Source organism: Amblyraja radiata, chromosome 5, assembly GCF_010909765.2.
Source record: "Amblyraja radiata isolate CabotCenter1 chromosome 5, sAmbRad1.1.pri, whole genome shotgun sequence".
NCBI lineage: Eukaryota > Metazoa > Chordata > Chondrichthyes > Rajiformes > Rajidae > Amblyraja > Amblyraja radiata.
In genome coordinates, this window is record NC_045960.1 from 39,697,976 (window position 1) to 39,724,526 (window position 26,551).

Consider the following 26,551-nt stretch of genomic DNA (forward strand, 5'->3'; position numbering starts at 1 on the left):
TCAATCCCAAAAACATGCCTCCAAATTTCGCCGGATATTTTCATGGGTAGGGCATGCAAGTTCATCCCTGAAATGAGTCTTCCTCACTTTAAAGAATTTTCTCCATTTGAAGATGCGCATGTACAAATTTTCATCACCATCCACGTATATGAAGGAATCAGTAAATTAAATTCTCCCTGGACGGGCCCAGGACCACAGGAACACTCCCCACAAGCAGAGCATTGTAGAGCTTTTCAGTTATGTAATCTTTATGTATCGAGTCCTCAAAGGAAAGGTTGAACTTACATTTAGATATCGTCGGGATCAATTTGGGATCAATTCTTTATTGCTCAGATGTTTTCTGAAAGCTTAACATATGTGTTTATTTGAACAAGTTCATTGTAATATTTTAACCTGACATGTTGAGAGTTCCAGCCACTTACAAGTCAATACAGCAGATTGATTTTACTTGGCAATTCAAAGGCTGAAACTCTATTTAATGTTAGTGGTACACTGGGCCAGATATATCCGAGTCCCTTCAATATATCAAGGTCAAATTGAGGAGTCGGTTAAGCATTGTCTTTTTGGGAGTGTTTGTAGTTGACCCCACATTCTTCCAAACCCATTTCTGAAAAACTGGTTGAGGCTGTGTGGTCAGATGTATTCAAACCATGAGGAAATTTCAAATTGTTTAAAATCATTCAGCACTACTTTTGAAATGTACCATGCATATGTCAAGATAGTTGTATCATTATCCTGATGGAAGAGATAGAGCGTTGCCTACACAGTGTCTTATCTTCTTTAGTAAGAAGAATCCGGAAAGTTGAATTTTTAAATGTAGATTGCCGGCTCACTGACAAAAGGTTCCACATCAATAACAAGACAATACCTGTCCTGGAGAAGCCTGTCAAAAGCCTTGGGTGATGGTACACCGCATACCTCACGTATGCAGAGCAGGTTGAACAACTCAGGCAGGATATAATCAAATGCTTCAAGCAAATTAACAACACTGCTCTCCCAGGGAAGCTGAAGCTTTGGTGCCTTCAATTCGGGCTACTGCCCCGACTCATGTGGCCAATTACCATCTACGAGGTCACTTGTTCAAGGTCTGGCATCAATCATTGAAAGGCATTCCTCACTGAAAATGAATTGTTAGATCAATGTAAAATTTTCCATTAAGATCTGACTAATCTTCAACATTTCACTTCTGGCACTCAGGCCAAACCCACGAGTTACTCACGAGTCACTACAGTAAACTCACGGGCTACTACGTTCTTACAACGAGTTTAAAAGTTTCAAATTGTTCCTTCAAGAGTAAATTTGACTCGTGGAAATCTTTCAACATGTTGAAAAAAGTTCACGAGTTAACAAGTTTCCCGAGTACCTGCCGTTAGCGTTACGAGTCGCTAAGTTATGACCACGAGTTCCGACGTTCCCGCTACGTTAATTCTACGTGAATACCACGAGTTTGATTTGTTTTTAACTCGGGATCACTCGTGGGTGGACTCGCACCATGGGACAGGGCTTTGACATTTCCATTTTCATGTATCCTGCACTCTCGGTATTCCTATCTCCTTCTGATCTACCCAAGTTCTCTCAGCCCCCTTCTTTCCCAAACTATTTCACAGATCTCACACCACCCCAATTCCCCAGTTTCTTTCCTCTCCTCCACTGGTTCCATCTGCGCGTTGCCCCACTGTCATTGGTTCCACTTCTTACATTCATTACTCATCCGATTCCAGTGTCTGCAACCCTTTGTTGTCTCCACCTATCTCCTTCCAGCCTCTGTCTCTTCCTCCTCCCGCCTGCTCCACCATTATTCCCCTCCTCACTTAGCCCCACCTATCGCCTGCCAGCTGCCATCTCACTTCCCCTTCTCAGCACTTTGTCCCGACTATTTCCCCTTTACATTCTCAGTTCCGAGACTTGCCATTCCACCCGAAACAACGACCATCCCTCTGCCTCCACAGAGGTTGCATGTCCAGCTGAGTTCCTCCAACACTTTGCATTTTGCTCCCAAAACCTGCATCTGCAGTCACTTGTGTCTCTATTGACATGAGATTACTTGTTTCAAAAAAGGTGTCTGAAAATTGCAACGTTCTTTGCTAGGGTAATTGTTCTGCGTTTGTAAATGTAGCATTCTGTGAACCAAGTTGAAATAACCCATCGATACATTTGAATTTATACTTTAGCACCTGGCATAAAATTTAAAATTCTGACAGTAAAATGTTAACATGCTATTAATAATTGAGATAGGAAAGGGAGGAAAAAGAAGCAGAGGTGTTCTTAGCTGAGGCCAAAAGGTGAGGAGGTGTCAAACCATTGGAGGAGCCGGGGCCAATGATAAGAATTGGCTGGAGCAAACAGCGAGGTGAAACAGAAGGTAGACACAAACAGCTGGAGTCACTGGAGCCATCTCCTATTTCATTTGAAGATTAAAGATGGGTCTTGTCCATCAGGCTGTATTGCACAGGTCTTCATGGAGAGCTGGAAGACACTTATCCAACATAAGCTCTCATAAAAGCTCGCATCCTGATGGCCACTTATGTACAGAACCAGGGTGAAGCCAAACACAAACGAGGAGGACAGCACATCTGTTCCTGATCCAACCATGATTTCTCAGCCCCATTCTTTGCAAAACTACTTCCCAGCTCCCCCACCATCCTTAATTTCCCAATGACCCTATATTTATCATCTTCTCCAATAGCCCTTCATCCCTCTGCTATTTGTTTCCACTTATCACATCCATTAATTAACAGATACCAGAATCTGGAGTCCTTCGTTTTCTCCACTTATTACCTTCCAGCCTCTGCCTCCCCCTCCTCCAACCGACCTCTCCCAGCCCATCATTCCCCTTCTCACCTAGACCCACCTATCAGGGCGGTACAGTGGTGCAGCCATAGATTTGCTGCCTTTCAGCACCAGACCGGGTTTTATCCGGCTGCTCAATGTTCCTCCCATATTCCAATGACTTGCAGGTTTGTAGGTTAGTTAGCTTCTGTAAATAGTCCCTAGTGTGTAAGATAGGATTAGCATATGGGTTATTGATAGTCGGCGCGGACTTGGTGGGCCGAAGGTGCTGTTTCCATGCTCTATCTCCAAAACTATTGCCTGCCAGCCACCGCCTCACCTCTCCTTCTCACTTCTTTACGTTGGCTATTTCCCCTTTACAGTCTCAGTCTCAAGGCATGCCATTCCACCCAAAACATCAACCATCCTTCTGCCTCCACAGACTCTGCATGTCCAGTTGAGTTCCTCCAGCACTTTTCTTTTTGCTCCCAATTCCAGCATCTGCAGTCTCTTGTGTCTCCATAGATGAAAGGATTCAAAGTAACATAAGCAAATTTGCAGATGACACAAAGCTGGGTGCTAGTGTGAACTGTGAGGAAGATGCTTTGAGAATGCAGGGTGACTTGGACAGGTTGGGTGAGTGGGCAGATGCATGGCAGATGCAGTTTAATGTGGATAAATGTGAGGTTATCCGCTTTGGCATTGGCGGAAATCCCGGGGGGGACAGGGGGCCACGTCCCCTTCATGTTTTGAGAGGTGGGGGACAATTTTGTAATCGGATTTTTAGATTTGGTGAAAAAAAATCTATTAAAAATCTCCGCTTTCCGCGAGACAGTAGGGGTGGCACTGATGATCGAATGCGCCGATTGGTTGAGAGAGACGTCGGTCAGCAGGCAGTGTGGGGGGGGGGGGGGGGACATGATTCAGTGCAATGATTGGAGGTGGGAGATGTCTGTCAGAGGTGGAAGTAGGGGGGTGGGACTGAGGATAGAGCACGATTGGTGATTGGACGAGGGAGATGTCCTGGTGGAGCAAAGATCATAGGACGGAACTTGAATTGGCCCGCTCGCGGGGCCTTTCATCGCCCTGCGCAGCGCGACTTAAAATAGGCCGCAGGATCTTCCATCACCCCGCGGTCAAATTGCTGTGTCGAGGCGATCGAGGCTCCCGATGCTGAAGCCCCCGCCGGGCGATGGAAGATCCCACGGCCAGTTATAAGCCGCGCCGGGCGATGAAAGGTTCGGCGAACGGGCCAATTCAAGCACCACTATTCGGGGCGGACGAAGCTGCTGTTGCTGGAGTTCGGAGTCGGTCACCAACCAGGTCAGCTCCTGATGTTACCGTCCATAGGGCCCACGTCTCACATAGGTGTGTGTGCGTGTGTGCACGTGGCCACCAAGAGATTGTGTCGCCCCCCCCATGTTTTAATAGCGATTTCCGCCCCTGCACTTTGGTAGCAAAAACAGGAAGGCAGATTACTATCTAATTGGTGTCAAGTTGGGATAAATGGAAGTACAACAGGATCTGGGGGGTCCTTGTTCATCAGTGAATGAAAGTAATCATGCAGGTACAACAGGCAGTGAAGAAAGCGAATGGCATGTTGGTCTTTATAACAAGAGGAGTTGAGTGCAGGAGCAAAGAGGTCCTTCTGCAGTTGTACAGAGCCCTAGTGAGACCACATCTGGAGTATTGTGTGCAGTTTTGGTCCCCTAATTTGAGGAAGGACATTCTTGCTATTGAGGGAGTGCAGCGTAGGTTTACAAGGTTAATTTCCGGGATGGCGGGACTGTCATATGCTGAGAGAATGGAGCGGCTGGGCTTGTACACTCTGGAGTTTAGAAGGATGAGAGGATATCTTATTGAAACATATAAGATTGTTAAGAGTTTGGACACGCTAGAGGCAGGAAACATGTTCCCAATGTTGGGGGAGTCCAGAACCAGGAGCCACAGTTTAAGAATAAGGGCTAAGCCATTTAGAACGGAGACGATGAAACACTTTTTCTCACAGAGAGTTGTGAGTCTGTGGAATTCTATGCCTCAGAGGGCAGTGGAGGCCAGTTCTCTTGATACTTTCAAGAGAGAGCTAGATAGGGCTCTTGAAGATAGGCGATATGGGGAGAAGGCAGGAGATATGGGGAGAAGGCAGGAACGGGGTACAGATTGGGGATGATCAGCCATGATTACATTGAATGGTGGTGCTGGCTGGAAGGGCAGAATGGCCTACTCCTGCACCTATTGTCTATTGTCTATAAAGAATAAAAATTCTTTAGCACGCAACGAAAAAATACTTCTCACTGTATTTCGGTACATGTGACGATAAACTAAACTAAAGAATAAAAAGGAACTCAGAAGGCCAGGCATCATCTATGGAGGGAAATGGACAGACGACGTTTCAGTGTGAAGACAGATCACTACACAAGAAAGGCCAGATGCTGGATGACAGAAAGTGAACACACAGTGCTGGAGTAACACAAAGACACAGCAGAATTTTGGAAACGTCATCCCATCACACATTCCTTCTCTCCAGAGATGCTGCCTGTCCCGCTGAGTTAGAGTGCCCACGGTAGACTCACGAGTCACTACGGTAAACTCACGGGCTACAACGAGCTTAAAAGTTTAAAATTTTTACTTCAAGAGTAAATTTGACTCGTGGAAACCTTTCATCATGTTGAAAGATTTTCACAAGTTAACAAGTTTCCCGAGTACCTGCCGTTAGCGTTACGAGTCGCTAAGTTACGATCACGAGTTCCGACGTTCCCGCTACGTTAATTCTACGTGATTATCACGAGTTTGATTTGTTTTAAACTCGGGATCACTCGTGGGTGGACTCGCACCGTGAGACAGGGGTTTTAAGAGACTGATGAAATTCGGCATATCTCCAACAGCTCAGCCCAAAACCACAAGAAATTGCAGTCAAGTCAAGTCAAGTCAAGTTTATTTGTCATACACATACGAGATGTGCAGTGAAATGAAAGTGGCAATGCTCGCGGACTTTTGTGCAAAAGACAAACAACCAAACAACCAAACAAACTATAAACACAATCATAACACACATATTCTTTTACATAATAAATAATGGAAGGAAAAACGTTCAGTAGAGTTAGTCCCTGGTGAGATATGCGTTTACAGTCCGAATGGCCTCTGGGAAGAAACTCCTTCTCAACCTCTCCGTTCTCACCGCATGGCAACGGAGGCGTTTGCCTGACCGTAGCAGCTGGAACAGTCCATTGCAGGGGTGGAAGGGGTCTCTCATGATATTGTTGGCTCTGGAGTTGCACCTCCTGATGTATAGTTCCTGCAGGGGGGCAAGTGAAGTTCCCATAGTGCGTTCGGCCGAATGCACTACTCTCTGCAGAGCCTTCTTGTCCTTGGCAGAGCAATTCTCAAACCAGATGGTAATGTTCCCGGACAAGATGCTTTCCACCGCCGCTGCATAGAAGCACTGGAGGATCCTCGGAGACACTCTGAATTTCCTCAATTGCCTGAGGTGGTAAAGGCGCTGCCTTGCCTTACTCACGAGTGCTGAGGCGTGTGATGCCCATGTCATATCCTCGGAGATGTAGACTCCCAGATATTTAAAACAGTTCACCCTATCCACAGGATCCCCATTTATCCTCAATGGAGTGTACGTCCTCGGATGATGTGCCCTCCTAAAGTCCATGAGCAGCTCCTTCGTTTTTTTGATGTTCAAGAGGAGGCTGTTATCCTGGCGCCAGAGTGCTAGACCAGCCACCTCCTCCCGGTAGGCCTTCTCGTCGTTGTCTGAGATCAGGCCCACCACCACAGTGTCATCAGCAAACTTAATTATTGAGTTGGAGCTGAACCTAACCACACAGCCATGTGTGTACAGGGAGTACAATAGGGGGCTGAGGACGCAACCCTGGGGCAATCCTGTGCTCAGGGTGAGGGACTTCGATGTATTCCCTCCCATCTTGACTACCTGGGGCCTGGCGGTGAGAAAGTCCAGGACCCAGGCACACAGGGAGGTGTTGAGCCCAAATTCCATTAGCTTCCTGGCCAGTCTGGTGGGGACTATCGTGTTGAAGGCTGAACTGTAGTCTATGAACAGCATCCTCACGTAGCCCCCCTTCTGGCTGTCCAGATGGGAGAGAGCGGTGTGCAAGACCTGGGAGACCGCATCGTCCGTGGATCTGTTCGGACGGTACGCGAAATGCAACGGGTCCATGTTCCGAGGGAGGAAGGCGCAGATGTGTTTCTTCACCAGCCTCTCAAAGCATTTCATGACTACCGAGGTAAGGGCCACCGGACGGTTGTCATTCAGACAGGCTGGGGAGGCATTTTTTGGTACCGGTACAATGATGGATTTTATGATGATGAATCAGGGAGATGTAGATGTAGTCCAGCCCACCATACAGACCTGACTCCCCATCATTGACTTCATCTGCACTTCACTTAAAGACTTGTCCAACCCCAGTCATTCCCTTCTTCTCCCTGCTTCCATCAGGCAGAAGGTGCAGACGTTTGAAAGCATGCACTACCAGACTTAGGAACAGTTTGTTCCTGTCTGTTTTCAGATTTCTCAACAGTACCTTGCTCTACCTATTTTACTTGAGTGTGCATTGTATTTATGCATGGTAGTATTGATTTGATTGGATAGCATGCAAAATAAAGCTTTTCATTGTAGCTCAGTACATGTGACAATAATAAAACAAAATTGCTTAGGAATGGGCCATGCACCCTTTGACTCTACTCCGCCTTTCATTAAGATCAGGGATCTCCAAACTATGGCCCACGGGCCACATCGGCCCGATACGAGATTTTATCCAGCCCGCAGCAAGCTCTTAACACGTTCCGTGCGGCAGGCGATTTAGCGGGTTCTGTGGTAGTGCAGGAACTTACACGTCAGTTTGCCGTAGGCTATCAAATTGAGGATTTGTGTGCAGTTGCTGACAGGTTACCGTTAGTTGTACGTGACTAATACCCAGGGGTGCAGCGCTGCCGGAGATCACCAGAGCGCCGCTCCGGCACCTCTATAAAAAAATAAGCCAAAATAAACAGCGGGGAATTTTAACTAGCGGGTGTGTGGTCGGGGTAACCTGGATAAAAGAAGGGGAAGGGGAAGACCCATCACTACTGAGGTTCCCTGTTAGAGGGGAGGAGCACTAGGACCCAGCAGTCAGACCACATGCTGTTTGCATCGTGGAGGTTATGGGTCTGGTGCTGAGCGGAACTCTGGTGAGGTGACGGCCCTGGCCCGCTGGTGGCCGGTGGAGAGGCGGGGGTCAGCGGAGTCGCTGGTGGAGGCCCGTGGGGGGCTGGAGTAGAGCTACGGGTCAGCGGCAGCAGCATCGGTGGCCCCGGGAAAACAGTGAAGGTCAGCGACAGCGGCCTGTGAGGAGTGAGTGGTGAGTCAAGTGGGTGCTGATGTTGGGTGAAGGGTGGGGGGTAGCTGGGTGAGTGGGTGAGTGGGTGAGTGGGTGGGTGAGGGGTTGGAAGGGTGTGCAGTGGGTGAGTGGGTGGAGTGGCGGTGAGTGTGTGAGTTAGCGACTAGGGTGCGGGACTTGGTGGGTGAATGGGTGTGAGTGGGTTGGGTGGGTCCGTGCCCTGGGGTGTGAGTGGGTGTGAGTGGGTGGGTGTTTGTGATTTTCCGTGGCGTGGGGGGTGACGTGAGTGTGTTGCAGGGTTGCGTGGGTGGGTGGGTGTGATGGGTGTTGGACGTGAGCGAGTGGGTTGGTGTGGGGTGCGGTGGGTGGAGTGGGTGTGGGTGGGTGGGGGTGAGTGGGTTGTGAGTGTGTGGACGTGGTGGTGGGGTGAGTGAAGGAGTGTGAGTGGGTGGGTGGGGTGAGTGTGGTGTGAGGGGGTGGAGTGTGGGGGTGGTGATGGCGTTTTTGGTTGAGTGCGTCCGTGCCTGGGTGCGTGGGTGCTGGGTGAGTGGGTGTGAGTGGGTGGGTGGGTGAGTTGATGGGTGGTTGAGTGGGTGAGTGGGTGAGTGAGTGAGTGAGTGGGTGTGTGGGTGTGAGTGAGTGGGTGAGTGAGTGGGTGGTTGAGTGAGTGAGTGCGTGGGTGAGTGGGTGTGAGTGGGTGTGGGTGTGAGTGGGTGGGTGGGTGAGTGAGTGAGTGAGTGGGTGGGTGGGTGAGTGGGTGTGAGTGGGTGGTTGAGTGGGTGGTTGAGTGGGTGGGTGGGTGGGTGAGTGGGTGGGTAAGTGATTTAAAAGAAGTTTGCAGGTTTCAATCAAATCTCCCTCTCATTCTACTAACCTCAAGAGAGTATAGCACTAGAATCAATGTGGAAACAGGCCCTACTGCCAAGCATGCCCACACCGACCAATATGTCCCATCTACACTAGCTCCACCTGTCTAGTTCCATCCATACAAGTCCTGACCAACACGCCCTATTTACACTATTTTACTAACCAGTCTAATGAATCAGCACTGCACTTATTTATGGTGGCTCATTTGTTCTTAGGTAAGGAGACTAGAGCTGCACAATGCTCAGCGTACAGCATTACCAAGATCCTATACAATTGCAATAAAACATCCTCACTTCTGTAGTCAAACCCTCATTATAATGGCTACATGCCTTTTTACTTTCTTCATCACTTACCTCATCACTTGCATGTTGGTTGTCAATGATTTGTCACTAAGCATATCAATTAATGGGGAATGGTAGACTGCAATTCTGGCACTGGGACCATTGTGTTTTTTAAAATATATTTAGAGAAATGGGTGTGCAAAGTAACATTTTTAGATTTGCAGATGACACAAAACATGGAAATAGGGTAGTCACTGCTGAGGAAAGGAGTGGTCTGCAAGATGTAGTAGCTAGGCTGGCAGAATGGATGGACAGAAGGCAGGTGAAATTTATTGCTGACAAATGTGAAGTGATACAAAAGTACAGAAAGTTGACCCTGTGCATTGTTTTGGCTACAAATACAGTAGTGCATTCAATTGTGGCTGTCACATTTTAGGAAGGATGTGAAGGTCAAAAATGTCCCGGGAAGCTGTGCATGCGGCAGGAGTGTCCCGGGCAGCCGCGCGGGCCTAATCCACCCGCTGGACAAGCGCGCCGCCAATGACCATAACGACGATCGAAGGCTGGAACGCGCCCCGGTAGGCCCTACTCGCGGAGAAGCCGAGCGGCGAGGCCTGTTTGGGCTGAAGGAGCAGCGGCTGTGATGAGAGCCTCGGCGACCGCAGCGAATGCCTTGGCAACAGCTTGAGCCTTGGCGGCAACGGGAGCCTTGAGGGTGGTGGGGCCTCAGTGGAAACGGGCCCCTCGGCGGTGGGGGGATTTGGGCAGCAATGGGAGTCTCGGAGGCTGGCGGTGGGGGGGGGGGTCAGGAAATGGTCAATGAGCATGAGGGGGGAGGGGGGGGGGAAGGGAATACAATGTGGAACCAGCGTGGGGGGACCGCTGTGAGGGACGGTGGGAGAACAAAGGGGGATGGTGTGGGGGAGGAGGGGGGCACTCTAGTTTACAATCCTCTGCCCAGGGGATAAGTCTGTGCTCGTTTGTTTGTTCATTTGTTCTGGTGAAAGCGCTGTGCACACAGCAGCCAGCCAACAGTCGCTTGTCTATTTCTTTTTGTTTTCACTTTTCATTTCAAGTGTTCGTGTACCTTGTTGTGTGTTGTGACTGTTTGGAAGACCAATTTCCCTCAGGAGATAAAGTTTTATTGTATCGTATCGTATCGTACAAAGAAGATGCAGAAAAGCAATACAATAAACCCTCATTATTATGGGCCTTTTTATAATGGACTAGACTAAGTGGGACCTGTCGCACGGGAGGCCTGGTCCCCCAACGCAACCCGTTCCCCCAATGCAATATTCCGCCACTCACCTGTTCCCCCAAAGCAACCCGTCCCCCAACGCAATATTGCACCACTCATGCATAACCCCCAACTGTGCAGGCACGGCTCATTTCCCCTCACCCCCCAGTAATTCCTCCCCTCTCCTCCTCCCATCCCCAATCCCTCCCTCACCTCTCATAGAAACGTAGAAACATAGAAAATAGGTGCAGGAGTAGGCCATTCGGCCCTTCGAGCCTGCACCGCCATTCAATATGATCATGGCTGATCATCCAACTCAGTATCCTGTGCTTGCCTTCTCTCCATACCCCCTGATCCCTTTAGCCACAAGGGCCACATCTAACTCCCTCTTAAATATAGCCAATGAACTGGCCTCAACTACCTTCTGTGGCAGAGAATTCCAGAGGTTCACCACTCTCTGTGTGAAAAATGTTTTTCTCATCTCGGTCCTAAAAGATTTCCCCCTTATCCTTAAACTGTGACCCCTTGTTCTGGACTTCCCCAACATCGGGAACAATTTTCCTGCATCTAGCCTGTCCAACACCTTAAGAATTTTGGAAGTTTCAATAAGATCCCCCCTTAATCTTCTAAATTCTAGCGAGTACAAGCCAAGTCTATCCAGTCTTTCTTCATATGAAAGTCCTGACATCCCAGGAATCAGTCTGGTGAATCTTCTCTGTACTCCCTCTAGGGCACGAATGTCTTTCCTCAGATTAGGAGACCAAAACTGTACGCAATACTCCAGGTGTGGTCTCACCAAGACCCTGTACAACTGCAGCAGATCCTCCCTGCTCCTATACTCAAATCCTTTTGCTATGAATGCTAACATACCATTTGCTTTCTTCACTGCCTGCTGCACCTGCATTCCTACTTTCAATGACTGGTGTACCATGACACCCAGGTCTCGTTGCATCTCCCCTTTTCCTAATCGGCCACCATTCAGATAATAGTCTGCTTTCCTGTTTTTGCCACCAAAGTGGATAAACTCACATTTATCCACATTATAGTGCATCTGCCATGCATTTGCCCACTGACCCAGCCTATCCAAGTCACCTTGCAGCCTCCTAGCATCCTCCTCACAGCTAACACTGCCCCCCAGCTTCGTGTCATCCGCAAACTTGGAGATGTTGCATTCAATTCCCTCGTCCAAATCATTAATCTCCCTCACCTTTCCCCAACCCTCAGTCATTCCCTCCCTCTGTCCATAACTCCTCTCCCCTACCTACCCCCTTCTATCCCTCTATCACCCACTCCTTACCTCCCCCTATCCTCCCCACTGCCCTCCCCTCCCTCTATTCACCCTCCTCCCCACTCTCCTTTCCTCCCCACTACACCCTCTCCCTCCCTACCCCTAAGTAAAGTAGATGAGCTTGAGGCTCAGTTTGAGGTTGGTAGATATGACATTGTGGGGATTACTGAGACGTGGCTGCAGGAGGATCGGGCCTGGGAACTTAATATTCAGGGTTATACATCCTATAGAAAGGACAGGCAGGTGGGCAGAGGAGGGGGGGTAGCTCTGCTGGTGAGGGATGGAATTCAGTCCCTTGCGAGGGAAGACATAGGGACTGACGAGGTAGAGTCCCTGTGGATTGAGTTGAGGAATTGTAAAGGCAAGTAGACACTAATTGGTGTTATCTGCAGATCCCCAAATAGTAGCCCGGATGTAGGGTGTAAGTTGCAGCAGGAGTTAAAACTGGCATGTAACAAAGGTAATGCCACTGTGGTGATGGGGGATTTCAATATGCAGGTAGACTGGGAAAATCAGGTTGATTCAGGACCCCTAGAAAGAGAGTTTGGAGAGTGCCTCCGAGATGGATTCTTAGAGCAGCTTGTAATGGAACCAGAGAAAAGGCAATTCTGGATTTAGTGTTGTCCAATGAACCAGATATGATAAAAGAACTTGAGGTAAAGGAACCGCTTGGAGGTAGTGATCATAATATGATTAGTTTTAATCTGCAATTTGAGAAGGAGAACGTTAAATCGGAAGTGTCAGTGATGCAGTTGAACAAAGGGGACTATGAAGGCATGAGAGGGAAACTGGCCAAGGTAGACTGGAAAGAGATCCAAGCCGGAATCACGGTGGAACAGCAATGGTAGGAATTTCTGGGCATAATCCGGAAGACACAGGATCATTTCATTCCAAAAAGGAAGAAAGATTCTAAGGAGAGTAGGAGGCAACCGTGTCTCACAAGAGAAGTTAGGGATAGAATAAAACTAAAAGAAAAGATGTATAACACAGCTAAGCCAGAGGATTGGGAAACTTTCATAGGACAACAGAAGGAAACAAAACGGCCAATACGGGCTGAAAAGATGAAGTACAAAGGGAAGCTAGCCAGGAATATAAAGAAGGACAGTAAAAGCTTCTTTAGATATGTTAAGGGAAAAAGAGGAGCAAAGCCAAATGTGGGTCCCTTGAAGGCAGACACGGGTGAAATTATTATCGGGAACAAGGAAATGGCAGAAGAGTTGAACAGGTACTTCGGATCTGTCTTCACTAAGGAAGACACAAACAATCTCCCAGATTTACTGGAGGGCAGAGGATCTAAGGGGGTCGACGAACTGAGAGAAATTTTCATTAGGCGAGAAATAGTATTGGGTAGGCTAATGGGACTGAAGGATGATAAATCCCCTGGGCCTGATGGTCTGCATCCCAGGGTCCTCAGGGAGGTGGCTCTAGAAATAGTGGACGCATTGGTGATCATTTTCCAATGTTCAATAGATTCAGGAACAGTTCCTGTGGATTGCAGGATAGCTAATGTTATCCCACTTTTCAAGAAAGGAGCGAGAGAGAAAACGGGGAATTATAGACCAGGTAGCCTGACTTCGGTGGTGGGAAAGATGCTGTCAATTATTAAAGAGGTAATAATGGGGCATTTGGATATCAGTAAAAGGATTAGTCCAAGTCAGCATGGATTTATGAAAAGGAAATCATGCTTGACTAATCTTCTGGAATTTTTTGAGGATGTGACAAGTAAAATGGATGAAGGAGTGCCAGTGGATGTAGTGTATCTAGACTTTCTGAAAGCCTTTGATAAGGTCCCGCACGGGAGACTGGTGACTAAAATTAGAGCACATGGTATTGGGGGTAGGGTGCTGACATGGATAGAAAATTGGTTGGCAGACCGGAAGCAAAGAGTAGGAGTGAACGGGTCCTTTTCAGAATGGCAGGCAGTGGCGAGTGGAGTGCCGCAAGGCTCGGTGTTGGGGCCGCAACTGTTTACCATATATATTAATGATTTGTAAGAGGGAATTAGGAGCAACACTAGCAAGTTTGCGGCTGACACAAAGCTGGGTGGCAGTGTGAACTGTGAAGAGGATGTTAGGAGGTTGCAGGGTGACCTGGACAGGTTGAGTGAGTAGGCAGATGTGTGGCAGATGCAGTATAATATAGATAAATGTGAGGTTATCCACTTTGGCGGCAAAAACAAGGGGGCAGATTATTATCTCAATGGGGTTAAGTTAGGTAAGGGGGAGGTGCAGCGAGACCTGAGCGTCCTTGTACACCGGTCACTGAAAGTTGGCTTACAGGTACAGCAGGCAGTGAAGAAAGCTAATGGAATGTTGGCCTTCATAATAAGAGGATTTCAATATAGGAGTAAAGAGGTTCTTCTGCAGTTGTATAGAGCTCTGGTGAGACCACATCTGGAGTATTGTGTACAGTTTTGGTCTACTAATTTGAGGAAGGACATCCTTTTGACTGAGGCAGTGCAGCGTAGGTTCACGAGATGCATTCCTGGGATGGCGGGACTGTCATATGAGGAAAGATTGAAAAGACTAGGCTTGTATTCACTGGAATTTAGAAGGATGAGGGAGGATCTTATAGAAACATATAAAATTATAAAAGGACTGAACAAGCTAGATGCAGGAAAAATGTTCCTAATGTTGGGCGAGTCCAGAACCAGCGGCCACCGTCCTAGAATAAAGGGGAGGTCATTTAAGACTAAAGTGAGAACAAACTTTTTCACCCAGAGAGTTGTGAATTTATGGAATTCCCTGCCACAGAGGGCAGTGGAGGCCAAATCACTGGATGGATTTAAGAGAGAGTTAGATAGAGCTCTGGGGGCTAGTGGAGTCAAGGGATATGGGGAGAAGGCAGGCACGGTTTATTGATAGGGGATGATCAGCCACGATCACAATGAATGGCGGTGCTGGCTCGAAGGGCCGAATGGCCTCCTCCTGCACCTATTTTCTAGGTTTCTATGTTTCTTCTCCCTCAATCCCCCCACTCTCCATCCTCACCTCCCCAGGATCTTTCCCCTCTTCTCCTCTCCTCCCCTATCCCTCCCTCTCCTTTCCCCTACCCTCAGTCACTCCCTCCCCTCCTTCCATCCATAAAAAGCTGCATCTGCAGTTTCTACCTCCACAGGCCATTCATTCTTAGTTGTAGTTTATATCCCATTGACTTGACGATTGGACCAGTTTGCAGTGTGCGTGTGTGTGTGTGCGTGTGTGTGCGTGCGTGTGCGTGCGTGTGCGTGTGTGTGTGTATGTGTGTGTGTGTGTGTGAGTGTGTGTGTGTGTATGTGTGAGTGTGTGTGTGTGTGTGTGTGTGTGTGTGTGTGAGTGTGTGTGTGTGTATGTGTGTGTGTATGTGTGTGTGTGTGTGTGTGTGTGTGTGTGTGTGTGTGTGTGTGTGAGTGTGTGTGTGTGTGTGTGTGTGTATGAGTGTGTGTGTGTGTGTGTGTATGTGTGTGTGTGTGTATGTGTGAGTGTGTGTGTGTGTGTGTGTGTGTGTGTGTGTGTGTGTGTGTGTCTCTCTCTCTCTCTCTCCGCGCAAACTGCTCGGCCACCCTGCAACCCGACTCTGCAACCCCACCCCGCCCCATCCTATTCGATGGCCTGCTGCTGCCGCTCGGCCCTTCCCTGCTTGTCTGCCTGCCCGACCGCTGTTGCTCCGCCCTACCTGCCTGTTTCACTTCTCCTCCGAGAAGTCGTGTGGGTGAGTTACCGTAATGGTGGTGACAGAGGAGACGGACCCGGGGGGACGGTAGACGGGATCGCCATTGCCGCAGAGGGCGGGCGGGGGATAGGGGTGAATGATGAGGGAGAGAGAGACGAGTCCAGGGCCTCCACTGAACCGCCCCCCCCCCCCCCCCCCCCGTCCATGGCCGCTGCCGGTGGTGGGGAAGACGATAGTCAAGTTACTGTGAGGAGGGGAGAGAGGAGTTTGTAAGTGTGGCAGGACAGGCCGCCGCCGGTGGGGCAGGAAGGAGCGTCACCATCCCGGCCGTGGCATTGACTGACAGGAGAAGTGACCAATCTGCAAGGTGCTGACTGAAGGAATCTGCGCACATGTGGTTTTTAAGATTTTTAAACCGCGATAATTTACAATACATCGCCGATTGGAACAAAACCTATTGCACTCGCAGCACAGGAGAACGGTGAGTAAACTGGCAAAAGGTCGTAGCGCTGTTGCGTAACGTTTTTGCGCAAATTGAAAAACCCCGCAAACCGGAAGAGCACAAGATCAGCGTTTTAGTTACGTATAGATTTTGGTTATATAGCGGACAGACCTACTGATATTCACCACCAGGCAGGACTGCCAACCTTGCCACCGGCCCGCACCACCTCCCTGACTGCATCCAGGCCAGACATACTGCCACCATCGCCAGCTCCTGCTGTCTCCTCGGTTACTTCCAGGCCATGCCTACCGTTGCCATTGCCACCGCCCTCATCTCCATCCCCCCGCGGGCCGCAACCAATTACTCCGCCGATCCTCGCCTCTCCAACTTAGATTCCAGGCCCAGTTCCAGACCGAGTCTGAAGAAGAGTATCGACCCAAAACATCACCTATCCATATTTTCCAGAGATGCTGTCTGACCTGCTGAGAAACTCCAGCACTTTGTGTCCTTTTGTGTATTAACCAGCATCTGCAGTTATTTGTTTATATTGCTTATACAATAATTCCAGACTCAGTTGTAGTAGACAATCGGCAATACCTATAAGCCTATCAATTAATGGAGAGAGAGAGACACACACACACACAATACCTATAAGCCTATCAATTAATCTAGGCAGGTGGGACTAGTGTAGATGGGACATGTTGGCCGGTGTGGGCAGGGTGAGCCAAAGGGCCTGTTTCCACATGTAAGGCTCTAACCCTATGACTCTATGACTCAATGTGAACAACAACACTACATTATATCTTACTATTTAACCAATACTCTGCTTTCCTGCTGTCTTTACGAAACTGGATGAGCTCATAGTTTTCTATATTATATTTAATTTTCCAAGTTATGGATCATGTTCATGCTTCCTTCAAACCTCTTTAAAATTCTCCCAGTCCCAAGAGTGTAAATAGCTGGGTCACAAACTATTCACAACCTCATGGTACCTGACTGATCATTTTTAAAGAGTCAAGAGTAGAGTCACATGTCCTGAAATGGAACAATTAAATTGTTTCATACTCAATCCATGCTGAGATGGATCTGCTTATCCCTATTCTTTACATTCTGTTGGGAAATTAATTACCTGCCATGTTAGATTAAAACCAATTACATATGCCCTAACCTTGATACCAATCTCCTGTACAGGACTTAATCCCAGACCATCATGCAATCCACCTTATCTACCATTGACTGCATCTACACCTCATGCTGCCTTGGCAAGGCCACCAGCAATCTAATCCTGGTCACCCCCTCTTCTCCCCTCTCCCATCAGGCAAGAGGTACAGAAGTTTGAAAATGCTCACCTCCAGATTCAGGGGCAGTTTCTTCCCAGCTGTATTCAGGCAACTAAACAATCCTCTCACCAGCTAGAGTGCGATCCTGTCTCCCATTTACGTCACTGGAGACCTTGAACTATCTTTAATCGGACTTTATCTTGCACCAAATGTTGTACCGTTTATCCGTTATCTGTACACTGTGGGCGACTTGATTGTAATCATGTATAGTCTTTTCTTTGGCCGGATAGCACACAAACTAAAGCTTTTCATTGTATCTCGGTACATGTGACAATAATAAGCTAAACTAAACTAAACTGATCAAAATCCTTTCTGTGGTAGACAAAAATGCTGGAGAAACTCAGCGGGTGAGGCATCAATGGAGCGAAGGAAATAGGCAACGTTTCGGGTCGAGACCCTTCTTCAGACTGATGTGAGGGTGGGGTGGGTGGGAAGAAGAAAGGAAGAGGCAGAGACATTGGGCTTAAGGAGAGCTGGGAAGGGGAGGAGAAAGGCGGGACCATCTGAAATTAGAGAAGTCAATGTTCATACCGCTGGGGTGTAAACTGCCCAAGCTAAATATGAGGTGCTGCTCCTCCAATTTATGGTGGGCCTCACTCTGGCCATGGAGGAGGCCCAGGACAGGAAGGTCGGATTTGGAATGGGAGGGGGAGTTGAAGTGCCGAGCCACCGGGAGATCAGTTTACTTATTGCGAACCGAGCGGAGGTGTTGGGCGAAGCGATCGCCAAGCCTACGCTTGGTCACACCGATGTAGAGCAGCTGACATCTAGAGCAGCGGATGCAATAGATGAGGTTTGAGGAGGTGCAGGCGAACCTCTACCGCACCTGGAACGACTGCTTGGGTCCTTGAATGGAGTCACGAGGGGGGAGGTAAAGCGAGAAGTGTAGCATTTCTTGCAGTTGGAAGGGAAAGTGCCCGGAGAGGGGGTGGTTTGGGTGAGAAGGGACAAATTGACCAGGGAGTTGCGGAAAGTAAACAGGGGAGGAAATTGGAAGATGTGGCCAGTGGTGGGATTCCGTTGGAGGAGGCGAAAATGTCGGAGGATTATTTGTTGTATGTTATGGCTGGTAGGGTGGAAGGTGAGGACAAGGGGGACTCTGCCCTTGTTACGAGAGGTGGGATGGGGAGTGAGAGCAAAGTTACAGGGTAAATCCTTTCTGTAATTTAATGATAGCCCATCTACAGGTTCTCTCTTATCTACTATAGCCACATCTATGGAACCACAGAAATGGGACCTACGGGCCACCATGTCCATGCAAACCTTTTTGATCATCTACACTAAGCCCATTTGCCTGCATTAGAAAAATATGCCTTAACTATTTAAGAACTTGCCTGAATGCCTCTAAAACATAGTAAATGTAGTATTGTAATGGGCCTGTCCCACTTAGGCTATATTTCAGGCGATTGCCGACGACTGTCAAGTTGCCGACAGTCGCCTGAAAAACCGGCAACTGGAACGGCTACTGTCAGAGTGGAACACACAGACGCACACAAACACATCGCTTCCTTCACCAGCCTGTTATGCAGGCGGGGGACAGGGCAAGCAGGGGGATCACTGTCTGAGTGAAGTTCACACAATGCAAAGCCAATGTGATACAGACACACACCGCGATGAACAGGAAGGTTGGCGCTGTAATTAAGACGGTGAAAGCACAGTGTGTGTGAAGGGTCACGTAAATCCTTTAAAAGAGGGGGGGAGAGCGGGGAGAAGGGGGGAGAAGGAGTGGAGACAACTTTTAAGAAGCCAGAGATACACGGCTGTTAAGTTCGGCGGACATTTAACATTACCGGTCGGTTATCCTTGGTTCTGAAAACTACTGCTTACGTTTTTTTTCCCCAATGAGCCAATGAAATTCTCCTGTCAGCACTGGCTACAACCTACGAGAACCTTTGACCTCCTGGCAACCCACTAGGACCTCCTGGCGGCCCACCTACGGCATGGAAATTCTGCCTACTCTCCATGGGTGCTTCATTCTGGTCGCCGCTAATTTTTCAACATGTTGAAAAATTTGCAGCGACCATAATGAGGCCGCGACTAGTTCGCAGAATGCCGGCACTCCTCACGACCATGAAGGCAGCTCCCCTGCAACTACCTGCGACCGCATAGTCTCCTGCAGTCACCTTAAAAGCCGCCTAATTGGGACATGCCCATAACTGTCTTATCCATGCCTTGTCCACTCTCTCCACAGCTTAACTTTCACTCTTTCCCAATTCTACCTGAAACACTAACATTGTTTCCTTTTCCACAAATGATGCCTGATCCGTTTTAATTTCAAATTTTACTTTTCTCTGCTGGTTGCTTTTAATAACAAAATGGTGTTGATTTAAAATGTTCAAAGGGTAACCGAGCATGGTTAATTTCATATTGGATGTTTTTTTTAAGTACAACTATTTTCTTCAGTGAATTTAATTTGGTAAATGTGGAAACAAAGTGGAGTAATTTGATTTTTAATAGACAGATGAGAATATCTTACTTAATTTTGCTCCTCCAAATTTTTTTAATATGCGTCATAATGATCATGACTCGTGATAATGAGAGATATCGAAAAAATGAATGAAAGAAAGTAAACTAACAATGATAAAGGAGACAGGCCATTGTTAGCTGTGGTTTAGGTAAAAATGAGTTACAGACAATGACACTCAACATGACGACTTGTCAGTGAGGCCAAATGCAAGTTGGAGGAACCGCACCTCATATTTTGCTTGGACAGCTTACAACCCAGCAGTATGACTATTGATTTCTCCAACCAAGTAACCCTTGCATCCCCTCCCTCTCTCTCCCTCCCCCACTGTGGTTGTTGTACTATCTTCAAAGACCTTTAAAAAGAAGTCCACAAAAACAAGAGTTCACTGTGTTACTGATGGGATTGAAACAGTTCTGAGGAATTCCCCAGTTTTAATATTGGAATGCATTGCCTCAAAGTGTGGAAGCAGAATAGTAGCATTTAAATGCAAATTAGATAAATTATTAACATAAACAAATGTTCATTGCTCTGGGGGAAAATAACAAAATAGAACTAAGTAGGCAGTTATACCAAAAGACAGGCCCAAGTACTGTGAGGGAAAATAGCATCTTTGCTCAATACAATTATGAATATTTGATTCTTCATAATATGCAGCAGAGGAACCGAATCAAGTGGAACCATAACACCGTTCTCCTACAATAACAAGGTACAGATTATTGTTATCTACTAACTTGCATTTTCAGAAAAAAATATGAAGACTGGACAAAAATATGAAATTTCTCATTTTCCTAATGGATGGCATTCCCTAATTTCACTTTCAAGCAATAGTTTCATACAGTCAAAGCCATTATAAAACTGTTTCCATGGATACTGGTTATCCATGTAATGAGATTGAATTTGAAATCAACCATTTTCCTTAATAATATCTTCTGGCCTTTCTGCATTTTCAGTCAACATCTGTGCTGTGTGTTGTTGTTGCTAATTGCTGCTTTAATTTTCTGAAATCATTCCTTAAACTACGACTTAAAGTGGTGACGGCGTTTTTACAGTTTAATATGCTTTTATAACTTATTTGTATTTTTTTTGCAGGATTTAATTTTGCAATGTAATTTTATTTTATTAGTCCAATTAAAAATACAGAGTGCTGGAGAAGCTCAGTGGGTCAGGCAGCATCTCTGCAGAACAGAGATAGGTGATGTTTCAGATCAGGACTCTTCTTTAGACCGTGACAGACTGAAGAACGTTGTTGACCCAAAACATCACCTATCCATGTTCTCCAGAGATACTGCCTGACCCACTGAGTTACCCGAGCACTTTGTGTTCTTTTTTTTTTAAACCAGCATCTGCAGTTCCTTGTTCCTACTTATTCGTCCAATTGTGACTTGGAAGTGCATGGATTATTTGAAAGCTGTCAAAAAGTCTATGAATTTATACATTGAATTTAAATTATTCATTGTTTTCTTCTAAAAGAATGGATAATCTCATCTAGCTGTTCCAATCATATTAAGTAATTCTTATATCTGCAAAGTTTCTCTCTGAACTTTGTATCAAATATTATAATTTCTACCAACATCAATATTCTTGTGCAACATCATGTCTTTTGATTTTCCTTTCCTCTTTCTCTTCAAGGCATTTCCTCCCGTCGGCTGTGGTCCCACAGATCCTAACAATCTTCCAATAAAATGAACATTCTTTAGGACAAAGCGATTTATGAGTGCTGCAAAGAAAATCAATTCATGCTGATCCTCAATGGGTGGCACAATGGTGCAGCGGTAGAATTGCTGCCTTACTGTGCCAGAGACTTGTTTTTGATCCTGACTACGGGTGCTGTCTATATGGAGTTTGCACTTTCTCCCTGTGACCGCGTGGGTTTTCTTCAGGTGCTCAGGTTTCCTCCCACACTCCAAAGACGTACATTGATTGTAGATTAATTGGCCTATGTAAATTGTAAATTGTGCCTAGTGTGTAGGATAGTGCTAGTGTACGGGGATCGCTGCTCGGCGAGGACTTGGTGGGCCGAAGGGCCTGTTTCTTCGCTGTATCTCTGAACTCAACAACATACTCAACAACATACAACCCGTATTTAAGGCAGGAATGTACTCTGCAAAACTGATCGTGTTTGATCAGTTCAACAGGGGAAACATGAGCAGGGTATCATTAATATGGGCTCATATGAAGTTTTTGAGTGTTGAAGATATTATTTAGTACCAGAAATATGCAAACATGAAAAAGATACATGATGATGTTGGTGATAATGAAGAAGTAATGGTACATAAAATATTTTCCCTCATTATCGTCTCAGAAATACTGGAGTTTATTAATTTGCAAAAGGATGGATATTCAACATCAAAAGTTTAGTTTAGTTTAGAGATAGAGTGGAAACAGGCCCTTTGGCCCATCAGGTCCATGCCGACCAGCAATCCACACACACTTACACTATCCTGCACACACTAAAGACAATTTACAATTATACCTAGCCAATTAACCAACAAACCTGTACGTCTTTGGAGTGTGGGAAGAACCCGGAGGTCCCGGCGAAAACCCACGCAGGTCACGGGAAGAATGAACAAACTCCGTGCATACAAGCACCGCTAGTCAGAATCCAACATGGGTCTCTGGCGCTGTAAGGCAGCAACTCTACCGCTGTTCCACCATGCCGCCCAAGAGGCTAAATTGAAATTCTGAGGATCGTATTTTTGGGTAATGTGAGGAAATTAATGAATGCATTGGTCCAATGAATCATCCTTTAAGAAGCAGCTGGATGGAAAGTTGTTGTATGATTTCTAGCAGACATTAGAGCTTCTCAGTGGGAACTCTGGGTTCAAATTCCATGCAGGAATAATGGAGAGAGCCTGCTCAAAATGCTCAAATAAGGCTGGCCTCTGGTAATTCGACAGGATCTGTGTGAATATTTTGGAGGAATGTAAAGCACAATGTCTCAAACTGATCTATCTTTGATCTATCGAAGTCGCTGCCTCAAAAAGGCAGCCAGCATAGTCAGAGACCCACACCACCCTGGCCACACACTCATTTCACCATTGCCATCGGGAAGAAGGTACAGGAGCCTGAAAACTGTAACGTTCAGGCTCAGGAACAGCTTCTTCCCTTCAGCCATCAGGCTATTAAACACGACAACAAATAAGCGCTGAACTGCAACAGACTATTATTATTATTGCACTATATTTGTAATTTATTGAGTATGTGTGCATGTGTAAACACACACACTGAACTTTTTTTCTTCTCCCGTTATGTACTATATTTACATATTCTGTTGTGCAACAGCAAGTAATGGAGAGATTCATTGTCTTTCTGGGACATATGACAATAAAACACTCTTGACTCTTGACTCATGATTCTGTACACAGTATAACCAAAGAACAATTGTCTGCCTTTGGGATGATAATTGTTGGACAAAAGTCAGAATGACATGAATGTTCAGCAGTAAATCAGAAATGCAGTCAGTTCCATTGAGCAAACAATAGCGCTCACATATCCAAAACCAGATTCCCAGCCCTATCACTGAAAGAGATTCCAAGTAGCCAAAGGAAAAAAAAAAAATCAAAGATGTTGTTAATGTTTCATCAAAAAACTTTTGCAACTTCTCCAAAGAAGTTCCTTGTTCATCCCACCTAAAATGGAGAAGGGACGTTTGGAATGGCATTGGTAAACTTGATTGCACAAATTAGGAACATGTCATAGGAACAGAATTTGGCCATTTGACCCATTGAGTCTACACTAACATTGCTTAAATGGCAGAAGAAGCACACAGCCTCCCAAATTGCCATCTACCTGCACCATCTTCTTCCCCTTCTGAGGTAAACTCTTTGAGTCACACATTGTCTTCATCAGCCACATGGAACTGGTTGAGGCAAGTGGTTTTCAAACCTGAAGGCCAACCCGAGGAGGCATTCGATTGAAAATCAATAGCATTCTGAGTGAAGAGATAACAACCATTTTCAGAATTTTCCTATCACTCCTGGTGGACCATTGTGAGGGGATTTAGAGTGAATCATCAGGAGCTGCATTGTCAGTAGCTCTGGGGCAAGGATGTTTTAATGATAAAACATTTCATTGGGACTACTGAAAGGTACTTCCCTCCGCATCATCCTCACCATTCCCATACTGAGACGAACCTTCCTCTTTGATCCCGTCCTTTCAATTGCTGATCCCTGGTCAACCTGACCATCTCCCCTTCCACCCAACAATCCTGATCCTTCAATACTGATGCCCTCAATAGAGATCTCAGTTTGCACTATCACCCATCATCTCCCCACCACCCTATGAGTTACCTACCTGACCATTGCAGCTTGGATGCACTAGGATTTATAGACAATATATTTTTATCACACTGTCATGTACAGGAGTAATGAATGAATTTCTAATGAAGCATGTACACAATCTACCTGATTTAATGCACATCCTACTTGTGGAACACAATCTGAATAGTTGCCTGCCAATAATAATAATAATAATAAACTTTATTTCGGACTTAACATTACATAAAAAATACATTGCATATAAAAACACCATAAAATACATATAAAATCTTAGTATATCACATCAACAACTGAGCGGCGAGCTTTATCCCCAGTGCTCTGGCCCAAACGCAGGCCACGACAGTTGTACGATAGAACCCGAATGGTCATTTAGCGAGACTAGTGAGTGCCCCTAGCACCAGCAGGCACACTCATTTCCCCCGCAACAGGCGCAGTGCTTGATCCGATGACTCCAACCCTGCACGGCTCGTAATAGCGCCGGACAAATGCTCCTTCTGGCCAGAGCTCCGGATTGTACATTTCGCCAACCTCATTACATTCCGCAGATACTTTAAATGAACGGTATCTACTGTGTACAGTGTCAATCTTTTGACAAGTCAAGTTTTTCTTTAAGATACACAGATGGTTTCGGCGTCTAGGTCTGGTGAAAACCTGGAGGCAAAAACACTCACCAGCTATGTCTTGATCATTTTGTTGTTACCCGCAGCTCCGGTACCAATAATAGACATAGCGTTACTGGATTTCTTTCTCTGCCAGGTGGCAATAGCGTGCAATCTTGGCTTACCAACAGTGTTCTCTGGAGCATGACGTCGACCCTTTTTCACAACATGACTCCACTTTGGAGAGCCTGGTAAAGACATTGATCCACTGGGACTATCCGTTACCCTCTCCACGTTTAAGGCAAGGCCCTCTGCCGCAGCCCTCACTCCGACAACCAAGCCAGAGGTTCCTGTCAGTGCAGCCTCCAGCGCTGTGCCTGCCATGCCAATGGCTCCATCCATCGCTGCCGACGCATCCGGCCCACCACCCCGTGTCAGGTCAGTGGTGCTCTCCAATGCACACTGGAGTAGTGATCAAGGTGCGCTCCAATGCACCCACTCGGCGATCGATTTCCACTGTGATGGCACGAAAATCTTCGCTTGTAGCTGCATGACGTGCTTCATAGAACATACCTCAGCGTACAGCTGCTCCATTCACCAAGTAGGCTCGAGACATCCATGTTAGAAAATGTCACTGGCGGAAGTTCATCCAGATAATGAGAGACAAATCTTGGAGTATTCGCCCCACCCTCATTTATTACTCTAAGGCTGTTGACGTCCTTCTGTGCCCCTTTATGGGAAACGTTCCGCTATGTTGTGGGGCAGATTCAAACAGAACTTTCTTTCAGGTGTTCAAGAAGGAACTGCAGATGCTGGAAAATCGAAGGTAGACAAAAATGCTGGAGAAACTCAGCGGGTGCGGCAGCATCTATGGAGCGAAGGAAATAGGCAACGTTTTGGGCCGAAACCCTTCTTCAGACTTTCTTCGAGGACTCTATCCACTCAGAATCAAAAGTGTTTGCAGCCAAAAGTGCAATCTCGTCCTGGCTTAATGTCTCAATTTTTACAGCAAGAAAGTTAAGTAGCTCGTCCTCAACAATAACCTTACCGTCAACAGTCTTGTAGATCTCAGGCTTTATTCTAGACCGGCTAAGACCAGGAGCAATGCCCGTCATCTTTTCCCCCGCTGCTTTTCTTATTGCTTAGTTCACATCACCGCTGCTTTTCTTTTTCGAGCTATACAATACTTTCTCTCTCTATATTTCTTGCTTTTCTTACCTTTTTTTGTTTACTATTAAATTTAAAATAAGAAGTTGTACATGAAATGTAATATGTTATTCATGTCTTATATTATTATTATTGTACATCATTTCTAATAAAAATATTTTTTAAAAAAAAACATCTTTTCCCCCAATCTCTACTCTTTTACTTTAATTTTTTCCTGGCAAACAGCAAATGTATCATGGAAAAATCGTTCAGGGTCCTAAAAGGGGAACGGTTGCAAAAAAGGGGGACTCTTACAGTACATGAATACGACAGGTTCAGAGGGATGTGGGCCAAACACAGACATGTTGGAACTAGTGTAGATGGAACATGTTAGTAAAGGTACAGTGGGCTAAAGGTACAGTGCTTTTTGTTTATATAATAAAGGTGCAGTTTAAAGAGCAAGAGGGAGCAGCTGTTGTGAGTCAGATACTTGCTGATTTCTCCCAGCAGTTTCTATTGTATTATACTGGTATCGGATCCAGGGTAAGGCGAGAGAATGACAGTCAGAGCAGTGTACTGTTCTGGATGTCAGATGTGGGAGGTCATGGTGTCGGATGGCCCTCCAGACGTCCACATCTGCACCAGGTGCAGAGAGATGGGGCTAAGGGACCGTATTAGGTTCCTGGAGCAGCAGCTTGATGACCTCTGTCTGATCAGGGAGAGTGACGAGGTCATAGAGGGGAGTTATAGGGAGGTGGTCACTCCAAAACCACGGGAGAGAGACATGTGGGTCACGCTAAGGAAGGGCAAGGGGCAGAGGCAGGAACGAGGGAGTACTCCAA

At 46.6% G+C, this 26,551-nt stretch overlaps 1 pseudogene; it reads right to left on the reverse strand.

Moving 5' to 3' along the window:
- LOC116973739 lies at positions 1–25,678 on the reverse strand (annotated as a pseudogene).
- Between the last annotated feature and the right edge of the window lie 873 nt (positions 25,679–26,551).